The sequence below is a fragment of the Triturus cristatus genome, chromosome 1_1 (genome assembly GCF_964204655.1).
Source record: "Triturus cristatus chromosome 1_1, aTriCri1.1, whole genome shotgun sequence".
In the NCBI taxonomy this organism is placed as follows: Eukaryota; Metazoa; Chordata; class Amphibia; order Caudata; family Salamandridae; genus Triturus; species Triturus cristatus.
In genome coordinates this window covers 721,563,847-721,574,233 of record NC_140579.1, presented here as the reverse complement: position 1 = coordinate 721,574,233, position 10,387 = coordinate 721,563,847, and the positions used below count along the sequence as shown (strand labels likewise).

Sequence of the window (10,387 nt, the reverse complement as noted above, 5' to 3'; positions counted from 1 at the left end):
CCCCAGAGCCCTGCAGCACCCGAGCCCTGCAGCCCCAGTGCCCTGCAGCCCCGGAGCCCTGCAGCCCCCGAGCCCTGCAGCCCCGGAGCCCTGCAGGCCCGGAGCCCTGCAGCCCCCGAGCCCTGCAGCCCCGAGCCCTGCAGCCCTGCAGCACCCAAGCCCTGCAGCCCCCGAGCCCTGCAGCCCCCGAGCCCTGCTGCCCCCGAGCCCTGCAGTCCCCGTGCCCTGCAGCCCCCAAGACCTGCAAGGGCAGGCGGGAGCCCTTCCGTGAAGGCTCAGGGCGGGCAGATTGGCGTCATTTTGGTCCCGGCCATCTGGTCGCACCAATCCTCTGGGCCATCTGTTCGCATGCAATGCTTTTCAATGGGGCGACCAGATGGCCGGGCTGCCCTGGAAGTCCCGATGGGGGCTCATGCACCTCCCCGATCCCAGCCAGGGCTCCAGGAGGTCGGGTGCGTCCAGGCCTAGGGTCCCCCCGTCACTCGGTGCGCACGGTTTACCGGAAAGGGGGGTAGCCTTCCTCCAGATTACTAGGGGCAGGGTTTGCCGGGACGCCCCTCCCAGGAATGGCCATTCTCATGCAGGGACTAGATGGGCTATGCCTGGGCAACACCACCCTAGGCAACAGACCCATGCCTGAGGCCCAGCGCGGGGTCTCCGAGCCCCCCCCGAGCCCTGCATCCTCCGATCCCTGCAGACCTCCAGCCCCAGAGCCCTGCAGCCCCGGAGTCCTGCTGCCCCGGAGCCCTGCAGCCCCAGAGCCCTGCAGTCCCGGAGCCCTGCTGCCCCGGAGCCCTGCAGCCCCCGAGCCCTGCAGCCCACGAGCCCTGCAGCCCCCAAGCCCCAGAGCCCTGCAGCCCAGGAGCCCTGCAGCCCCCGAGCCCTGCAGTCCCCATGCCCTGCAGGCCCGAGCCCTGCAAGGGCAGGTGGGAACGATCCCACGAAGGTTAGGGCGGACAGATTGGCGTTATTTCAGTCCTGGCCATCTGGTCGCACGCAATGCTTTCCAATGGGGTGACCAGATGGCCGGGCCGGCCTGGAAGTCCAGATGAGGGCTCATTTGCCTCCACGATCCCAGCCAGGGCTCCAGGAGGTTGGGCGCCTTTGTGCCTAGGGTTCCCTCAATCACTCGGTGCGCACGGTTTACCAGAAAGGGGGTAGCCTTCCTCCGGATTACTAGGGGCAGGGTATGCCGGGACGCCCCTCCCGGGAATGGCCATTCTCATGCGGGTACTGGATGGGCTATGCCTGGGCAACACCTCCCTAGGCGTCCGCGGCTCCCTCCTCTGGCCCGCGGCATGGCAAAGTGCCCGGGACGGGCTCCATGGTTTCCAGGCAGTCATCCCACAGGTGTCCGGGCCTGAGGGCTCCGGTGGTCCTTCCCCGGGCTTGAGTCCCAGCCGGGGTCCCCGAGCCCCCGGAAAGCGGAGCCCTGAGCCCTGCATGGGCAGGCGGGAACCCTAGCTCGAATGCTCGGGGTTGGACAGATGGGAGTCCTTTCGGTCCCGGCCATCTGGTCGCACCTCTCCCCTCGGCCATCTGGTCGCATGCAATGCTTTCCAATGGGGCGACCAGATGGCCGGGCTGGCCTGGAAGTCCCAACGAGGGCTCATTTGCCTCCTGGAGCCAGGGCTCCAGGAGGTCGGGCACGTTCGCGCCTAGGGTCCCCTGATCCTCGCGGTGCACGTGGGTTACCAGAAAGGGGGGTAGCCTTCCTCTGGATTACTTGGGACAGGGTAATCTGGGACCCTTCTCAGCCTAGCAGTACTCAGCCGGCAGCTGGACGGGCCAGGATGATGCCACAACCCTGGGACAGGGTCCCGCAGGCCCGGGGAGGCTTCCTCTGCGCCTCTCGGCCTGGGAGCCCCGGCTGGGTCCAGGGGCCCCGCTGGGCCCCGGGTTGGGGGCTCCGGCCCTGGGCTCCGTCCCCCGGCTTGCGGCACTGCCAAAGGCCTGGGACGGGGTTCTGTTGTGGCTGGGGAGCCTCCCCTTGCTTGGCTGGTTACAGGAGCTCCGGCCAGGCCACTGACAGCCTCCCCACCCCGGGCTCTGTCCTGGGTCCTGCCGTGTTGCAGGGTGCCCGGGACGGGGTCTGGTGGGCCCGGGGAGGCTTCCCCTGCACCTTCGGGCATGGGAGCCCCGGCTGTGTACAGGGGCCCTGCTGGGCCCCGGGTCAGGGGCTCCGGCCCTGGGCCCCGTCACCCTGCCCTGCCAAAGGCCTGAGCCAGGGTTCCGTTGTGGCCGGGGAGCCTCCCCTTGCTTGGCTGGGTACAGGAGCTCCGGCTGGGCCACTGAGGGCCCCGGGGAGGGTGGCCTCCCCACCCCGCGCTCCATCCTGGCTCCTGCCGTGTTGCAGGGTGCCCAGGACGGGATCTCCGCCCCTTCTCGATGGTCCTTTTTCTCCGAGTTTGCTCAGTTAGACCTCCGTGATGTTTGGCGATGCTGGGACAGGAAAGGCCGCACCCGGGCCTGCCCGCCGGGGCCCCCAGGGGCCCGGTTACGCACCTGCCTCTCAGCCCCTTCCTGATGGTCCTTTTTCTCCGAGTCTGCTTGCCCTGGGAGCAGGTAGGGACGCTAAACCAGCATACCCCCTGAGCAGGGTTGCCTGCCAGGGGATGCCCCAGCCGTACTCTGATCGATTGGGCACTCTTGGTCCATTTAGGGATGGACTGCTTGGCCAGCCTCGGCTGTTGTTCCGAGCAAAGCGCTTCCACCCCGCATGGACTGTCTGACTCGAGGGCCTGCCGCCTGGTGGAAGACCCTACCCAGAAGAGTGAAGGCCGAGCGGCCCCGGCAGCTCATACCCCCCAGGTGCCTGACCCGAGCGGAAGGGGTCGGGTGGCGCCAGGCTCTTAGATGCTGCTGCTCAGCAGGTCCGAAGGCCCCGCGCATCACGCCGTCACCCCTCTCTGCCCAGCACATTTCCACAGCAGCTCGGAATGACTGTTCCGAGGGGTGCTGCTGCAGCCAGGCTCTGGCACCCCTGCATCTCGCTCAGGCTGCGCCTCAGCCTGCCTCTCCCTCCCGGGGGAGACGGCTGGGCCTGCCGGTGCCCATGCGACTGGACCTCTCCACATCCCTCCAGTGAGCCCTCCCGCCCAGGCGGGTTGGCTCCTTCCCCTGGCAGGCTCCCGAGAGGGAGGGGTGCGTGAAGGTTGCCGGTCGGGGAGATTGGCACGCGGCCCCCCACCCCGTCAGCAGGTGCGGTTACCTGGTTGATCCTGCCAGTAGCATATGCTTGTCTCAAAGATTAAGCCATGCACGTGTAAGTACACACAGCCGGTACAGTGAAACTGCGAATGGCTCATTAAATCAGTTATGGTTCCTTTGATCGCTCCATCTTTTACTTGGATAACTGTGGCAATTCTAAGAGCTAATCCATGCCGATGAGCGCTGACCTCCCAGGATGCGTGCATTTATCAGACCAAGACCAATTCGGGCTCGCCTGGCCGCTCTGGTGACTCTAGATAACCTCAGGCCGATCGCACGTTCCCGTGACGGCGACGATACATTCGGATGTCTGCCCTATCAACTTTCGATGGTACTTTCTGTGCCTACCATGGTGACCACGGCTAACGGGGAATCAGGGTTCGATTCCGGAGAGGGATCCTGAGAAACGGCTACCACATCCAAGGGAGGCAGCAGGCGTGCAAATTACCCACTCCCGACTCGGGGTGGTAGTGACGAAAGATAACAATACTGGACTCTTTCGAGGCCCTGTAATTGGAAGGAGTACACTTTAAATCCTTTAACAAGGATCCATTGGAGGGCAAGTCTGGTGCCAGCAGCAGCGGTAATTCCAGCTCCAATAGCGTATATTAAAGTTGCTGCAGTTAAAAAGATCGTAGTTGGATCTTGGGATCGAGCTGGGCGGTCCGCGGCGAAGCGAGCTACCGCCTGTCCCAGCCCCTGCCTCTCGGCGCCCCCTTGATGCTCTTGACTGAGTGTCCTTGGGGTCCGAAGCGTTTACTTTGAAAACATTTGAGTGTAAAAAGCAGGCAGGTCGCCTAAATACTTCAGCTAGGAATAATGGAATAGGACTCCGGTTCTATTTTGTTGGTTTTCGGAACTGGGGCCATGATTAAGAGGGACGGCCGGAGGCATTCATATTGTGCCGCTAGAGGTGAAATTCTTGGACCGGCGCAAGACGAACCAAAGCGAAAGCATTTGCCAAGAATGTTTTCATTAACAAAGAACGAAAGTCGGAGGTTCGAAGATGATCAGATACCGTCGTAGTTCTGATCATAAACGATGCTGACTAGCGATCCGGTGGCGTTATTTCCATGACCCGCCGAGCAGCTTCCGGGAAGCCAAAGTCTTTGGGTTCCGGGGTGAGTATGGTTGCAAAGCTGAAACTTAAAGGAATTGACGGAGGGCACCACCAGGAGTGGAGCCTGCGGCTTAATTTGACTCAGCACGGGAAAGCTCACCGGGCCCGGACACGGAAAGGATTGACAGATTGATAGCTCTTTCTCGATTCTGTGGGTGGTGGTGCATGGCCGTTCTTAGTTGGTGGAGCGATTTGTCTGGTTAATTCTGATAACGAACGAGACTCCTCCATGCTAACTAGTTACGTGACCCCCAGCGGTCGGCATCCAACTTCTTAGAGGGACAAGTGGCGTTCAGCCACACGAGATCGAGCAATAACAGGTCTGTGATGCCCTTAGATGTCCGATGCGGCACGCACGCTACACTGAACGGATCAGCGTGTGTCTACTCTTCGCCGACAGGTGCGGGTAACCCGCTGAACCCCGTTCATGACAGGGATTGGGGATTGCAATTATTTCCCATGAACGAGGAATTCCCAGTAAGTGCGGGTCATAAGCTCGCGTTGGTTTAGTCCCTGACCTTTGTAAACACCGCCAGTCGCTACTATCGATTGGATGGTTTAGTGAGACCCAACGGCCCTGCTGGAGAGCTGAGAAGACGATCAAACTTGTCTATCTAGAGGAAGTAAAAGTCATAACAAGGTTTCCGTAGGTGAACCTGCGGAAGGCTCATTAACGGCAGAGCAGCCTGAGTGACCGACGGCGCCAGTCTGAAGCCCTCGGCCACCTCCTGGAAGCACACACCGTAAGTACAGGTGCCCAGCCCTGCCCTGGCATGCCCCGGCTAGTGGAGCGGTCCATGGCCGCATGAGGCAGGTGAGGACCGGGCCTCCGGCGGGGCCCATCCACCGGGGAGGACCCGACCAAAGCATGAGGGACCGTCCCCTGTCCCTCTCTGGGAGGGGCACAGCAGTAGGCCCTCCCGAGATGGAACACAAGCTCACCCGGCACCACCCCTGCGGTGGGGGTAAACAGAATGGCAGTGGGCTGGTACCACCCCCCTAGAAGGACCTGCTGCTGGCTGGGCCCTCCTGCCCCCAACGTCCTGGCCCGTCCGAGATCCGGGCGACTGAGGTTGGGCCCTTCTCGTGTGGCAGGGCAGCTTGGAAGAGAAGGGGCCGAGAGCCTGCAAGGGGACCCCAGCTCCACTTGGTGGGAGGCGTGCGGGATAGGGAGCTGCCTGGCCCTTCCCTACCGGCGCCTCTGGCACGGGCAGGGGTGCTCGGTGCACGGCTCGGTGATGCCCGGCGACAGACGGCTGAGGTGCAGGTGGGGCGATCCTCCCTTGATGCCAGGTACCCGGTTTGACCCGGTCCCGTGCAGCCGGGCCGAGGGGTTTGAAGACTCAAGCGGTCCCTCCCAGTTACTCCTGGGTGGTGGGGGACTCCTGGGCCGAGCGCCTGGTGATGTTTTTTTCTCCCAGAGGAGAGGCCTTGAACGGGGCGCACGGGCCGTCTCGCCGCACGGGTGGCAGACGGACGGCGTCTCCTTCCTCCCACCTCTCCTGCACCCACAAGTGGGCGAACGTTTTCGAAAAGTTGCCTGTGACTCTTGGCGGTGGATCACTTGGTTCGCGCGTCGATGAAGAATGCAGCTAGCTGCGAGAATTAGTATGAATTGCAGGACACATTAATCATCGACACTTCAAACGCACCTTGCGGCCCCGGGTTCCTCCCGGGGCTACGCCTGTCTGAGGGTCACTCGCTCGTCAATTGCCCCGGGGCTCCCCCGGGACGTGGCTGGGGCCGTCGCAGGGTTAGCTCCGCTTCCCTTCATCCCCCCTCAAGGTCAGACTCCTCCGATCGCCCGTGGCAGGGTCCCTCGCCGGGTCCTGCCGTGGAGGTACACCTCCAGCGTGCCTGGCCCTGAGAAGGGGCCTGGCAACCGGTCCGCCCCAGGCCCGTCCCGGGGTGCCTGGCTGCGTGTCGCACGTGACTGTCTGTGGTGCCTCACCGACTGCCCGCGCGCACGCGCCTCGGGCGTCCACCTCCATGGCCGGCTTCCCGGGGAGGGCAAAACCCCTCCAGATCCGATCCGGGGAAAGAGGGCGCGTGCGCTGCCAGGACACCAGGCCCCTTCTCCGGCAGGGGCCTGGCCTTCCCCGGCAACCCCCTTTATGCTCAGGCGTCTTCTTCCGACTACGACCTCAGATCAGACGTGGCGATCCGCTGAATTTAAGCATATTACTAAGCGGAGGACACAAAACTAACCAGGATTCCCCCAGTAACCGCGAGTGAAGAGGGAAGAGCCAAGTGCCGAAGCCCCGCCCGGCGGCGGGCGCGGTAAATGTGGCGTACAGAAGACCCACACCCCGGCGTCGCTCAGGAGGCCCAAGTCCTTCTGATCGAGGCTCACCCCGCGGACGGTGTAAGGCCAGTAGCGGCCCCCGGCGCGCCGGGATCGGGTCTTCTCGGAGTCGGGTTGCTTGGGAATGCAGCCCAAAGCGGGTGGTAAACTCCATCTAAGGCTAAATACGGGTGCGAGACCGATAGCCAACAAATACCATAAGGAAAAGTTGAAAAGAACTTTTAAGAGAGAGTTCAAGAGGGCGTGAAACCATCAAGAGGTAAACGGGTGGGGTCCATGCAGTGGCGACCTCAAGAACTTCCGGCCCATCTCCTTGCTCCCGTTCCCAGCTAAGGTCATCGAGAAGATAGTAAACACCCAGCTCACGTGACACCTCGAAGACAACAACATCCTAGACCCGTCACAATCAGGGTTCCGCAGCAACCACAGCACCAAGACCGCCCTCATCGCCGCCACAGATGACATCAGGATCCTGCTAGACAAAGGCGAGACGGCGGCCCTCATCCTCCTGGACCTCTCCGCCGCCTTCGACACCGTCTGCCACCGCACACTACGAACGCGCCTCCACGACGCAGGGATCCGAAACAAGGCCCTGGACTGGACCACCTCCTTCCTCTCCGGCAGAACTCAGAGAGTCCGCCTCCCCCCGTTTCCGCTCCGAGGCCTTCAAGATTATCTGCGGCGTTCCCCAAGGATCCTCCCTCAGCCCGACGCTATTTAACGTCTACATGGCACCACTAGCACGCATCGCCCAACAGCAAAACCTCAACATAATCTCCTACGCCGATGACACTCAGCTGATCCTCTCCCTCACCAAGGACCCCCTCACCACCAAATCCAACCTCCACCAGGGAATGAAGGCCGTCGCCGGCTGGATGGAGGACAGCCGCCTCAAACTGAACACAGACAAAACGGAAATCCTCATCCTCGGGCCCAACCCCTCCGCTTGGGACGACTCCTGGTGGCCCACATCACTGGGGTCCCCCCCGGCCGCCCCCACCGACTACGCACGCAACCTGGGAGTCATCCTCAACTCGAAACTCTCCATGACCAAACAAGTCAACGCAGTCTCCTCCACCTATTTCAACACCATCCGCATGCTCCGCAAGATCTTCAGATGGATCCCGACAAACACGAGGAAAACAGTCACCCAGGCCCTGGTCAGCAGCAGGCTCGACTACGGAAACGCCCTCTACGCCGGAACCTCGTCCAAGCTCATCAGCAGACTACAGAGAATCCAGAATGCCTCTGCACGCCTGATCCTAGACGTCCCGTGCCGCGACCACATCACCCCCCAACTGAAGAACCTGCACTGGCTCCCCGTCGACAAAAGAATCTCCTTCAAGTTCCTGATCCACGCACACAAGGCACTCCACAAAACCAGCCCAGCCTAACTCAAAAGCCGACTCTCCTTCTACGTACCCAACAGACAACTCCGCTCCGTGGACCACGCCCTAGCCATGGTCCCACGCATCCGGAGAACTACTTCCGGAGGCAGATCCTTCTCCCATCGCGCCACCAAGACCTGGAACACCCTCCCCCTCCACCTACGTCAAACCGAAGACCTGCTGACCTTCAGGAGACAACTCAAGACATGGCTCTTCGACCAGTAACAGCTTCCCCCCCCAGCGCCTTGAAACCCGCCCGGGTATGTAGTGCGCTTTACAAGTTATAAGATTGATTGATTGATTGATGCAGTCCGCCCAGAGGATTCAACACGGTGGGAAGGTCGGTGGCCCGGGAGTTCCAGATCCCCTCCGCGGGACTGGTGCCCGGGCCCTACCCGCCCCCCGCAGGGTGCATTTCCTCTGCGGAGGTGCACCGCGACCGGCTCCGGGTCGGCTGGGAAGGCTTCGGGGTGGCAGGTGGCCCTCCACTTTGGCAGAGGGTGTTACAGCCCCCCTGGCAGCAGCAACGCCGTGTCCGTGGGGCCGAGGGAAATTCGACCGCAACCTTGCCCTCCCTCGGGCACCCGTTCCCGGATGCCCCTCGGGCACGCTGGGGGGGTTAGAGGGGGGACGGGGTCCCCTGCTCCCAGCGCGACTGTTAACTTGGGCGGACTGTTCTCATTGCGCCCCGACCACATCGCACCGCTGGGCGTGGAGGCCCACGCCGGGCGCCAGGGGTCTGCGGTGAGGTCGGTGACCCACCCGACCCGTCTTGAAACATGGATCAAGGAGTCTAACACGTGCGCGAGTCGGAGGGCCGAGCGAAACCCTGAGGCGCAATGAAGGTGAGGGCCGGCGCGCGCCGGCTGAGGTGGGATCCTGCCGCGCTTTAAATGGCGGGCGCACCACCGGCCCGTCTCGCCCGCTCCGTCGGGGAGGTGGAGCATGAGCGTGCGTGATAGGACCCGAAAGATGGTGAACTATGCCTGGGCAGGGCGAAGCCAGAGGAAACTCTGGTGGAGGTCCGTAGCGGTCCTGACATGCAAATCGGTCATCCGACCTAGGTATAGGGGCGAAAGACTAATCGAACCATCTAGTAGCTGGTTCCCTCCGAAGTTTTCCTCAGGATAGCTGGCGCTCGGAGCCCCCGGTTTTATCTGGTAAAGCGAATGATTACAGGTCTTGGGGCCGAAACGATCTCAACCTATTCTCAAACTTTAAATGGGTAAAAAGCATTGGCTCGCTGGCGTGGAGCCCGGCATGGAATGCAAGTGCCTAGTGGGCCACTTTTGGTAAGCAGAACTGGCGCTGCGGGATGTGAAGGGCAGGGCGCCCTGGAATGGGTTCACCCCGAGAGAGGGGCCTGAGCCTTGGAAAGAGTCGAGGTTCTGGCGGCATCCGGTGAGCTCTCGCTGGTCCTTGAAAATCCGGGGGAGATGGTGTAAATCTCAAGCCGGGCAGTACCCACTAATTGGGAATGTGAGCTGTGTTTAGACCGTCGTGAGACAGGTTAGTTTTACCCTACTGATGATGTGTTGTTGCAATAGTAATCCTGCACAGTACGAGAGGAACCGCAGGTTCAGACATTTGGTGTATGTGCTTGGCTGAGGAGCCAATGGGGCAAAGCTACCATCCGTGGGATTATGACTGAACGCCTCTAAGTCAGAATCCCTCCTAAACCGTAACAATACCCAGTGCCATGGAGCCTCGGTTGGACTGGGATAGCCGGCCTCTCTCGGGGGGCCAGTGCGTAGAGCCGCTCGCAGGGTCATGCTGAGACTGGTGTTTCAGGGTATAGGGTAGTGCAGTGGTGTTCGGGCAGTGTAGGGTGTCATGCTGGAGCTGGTGTTTCAGGGTTTAGGGCAGTGCAGTGGTGTTCGGGCAGTGTAGAGGTGGAGCTGGGGCTGGTGTTTTATGGTTTAGGGCAGAGCAGTGGTGTTTGGGCAGTGTGGGGGGTCGTCCTGCGGGTGGAGTTTCAGGGTTTAGGGCAGTGCAGTGCAGTGGTGTTCTGGCTGTGTAGGGGGTCTTGCTGGGGATGGTGTTTCAGGGTTTAGGGCAGTGCAGTGGTGTTCGGGCAGCGTAAGGGTTTGTGCTGGGGCTGGTGTTTTAGGATTTAGGGCAGAGCAGTGGTGTTCAGGCAGTGTAGGGGGTCGTGCTGGGGCTAGGGCTTAGGGCAGAGCAGTGGTGTTCGGGCAGTGAAGGGGGTCAGGCTGGGGCTGGTGTTTCAGGGTTTAGCACAGAGCAGTGGTGTTCGGGCAGTGTAGGGGTTGTACTCGGGCTGGTGTTTCAGGGTTTAGGTCAGTGCAGTGGTGTTCGGGCAGTGTAGGGGGTCGTGCTGGGGTTGGAGTTTCAGGGTTTAGGGGA

The 10,387-nt window shown here is 61.8% G+C and overlaps 2 non-coding genes and 1 pseudogene across 2 annotated transcripts; all 3 read left to right on the top strand.

Annotated features, from left to right (window-relative positions):
• The first annotated feature begins 3,208 nt into the window (after positions 1-3,208).
• LOC146870951 (18S ribosomal RNA) lies at positions 3,209-5,003 on the top strand. The gene has a single exon (XR_014959673.1). It is a non-coding gene; the product is annotated as an 18S ribosomal RNA (ribosomal RNA).
• An 871-nt stretch (positions 5,004-5,874) lies between these two features.
• LOC146870950 (5.8S ribosomal RNA) lies at positions 5,875-6,028 on the top strand. The gene has a single exon (XR_014959908.1). It is a non-coding gene; the product is annotated as a 5.8S ribosomal RNA (ribosomal RNA).
• Positions 6,029-6,469: 441 nt separating this feature from the next.
• On the top strand, positions 6,470-9,719 carry LOC146870949 (28S ribosomal RNA; annotated as a pseudogene).
• Positions 9,720-10,387: the final 668 nt, after the last annotated feature.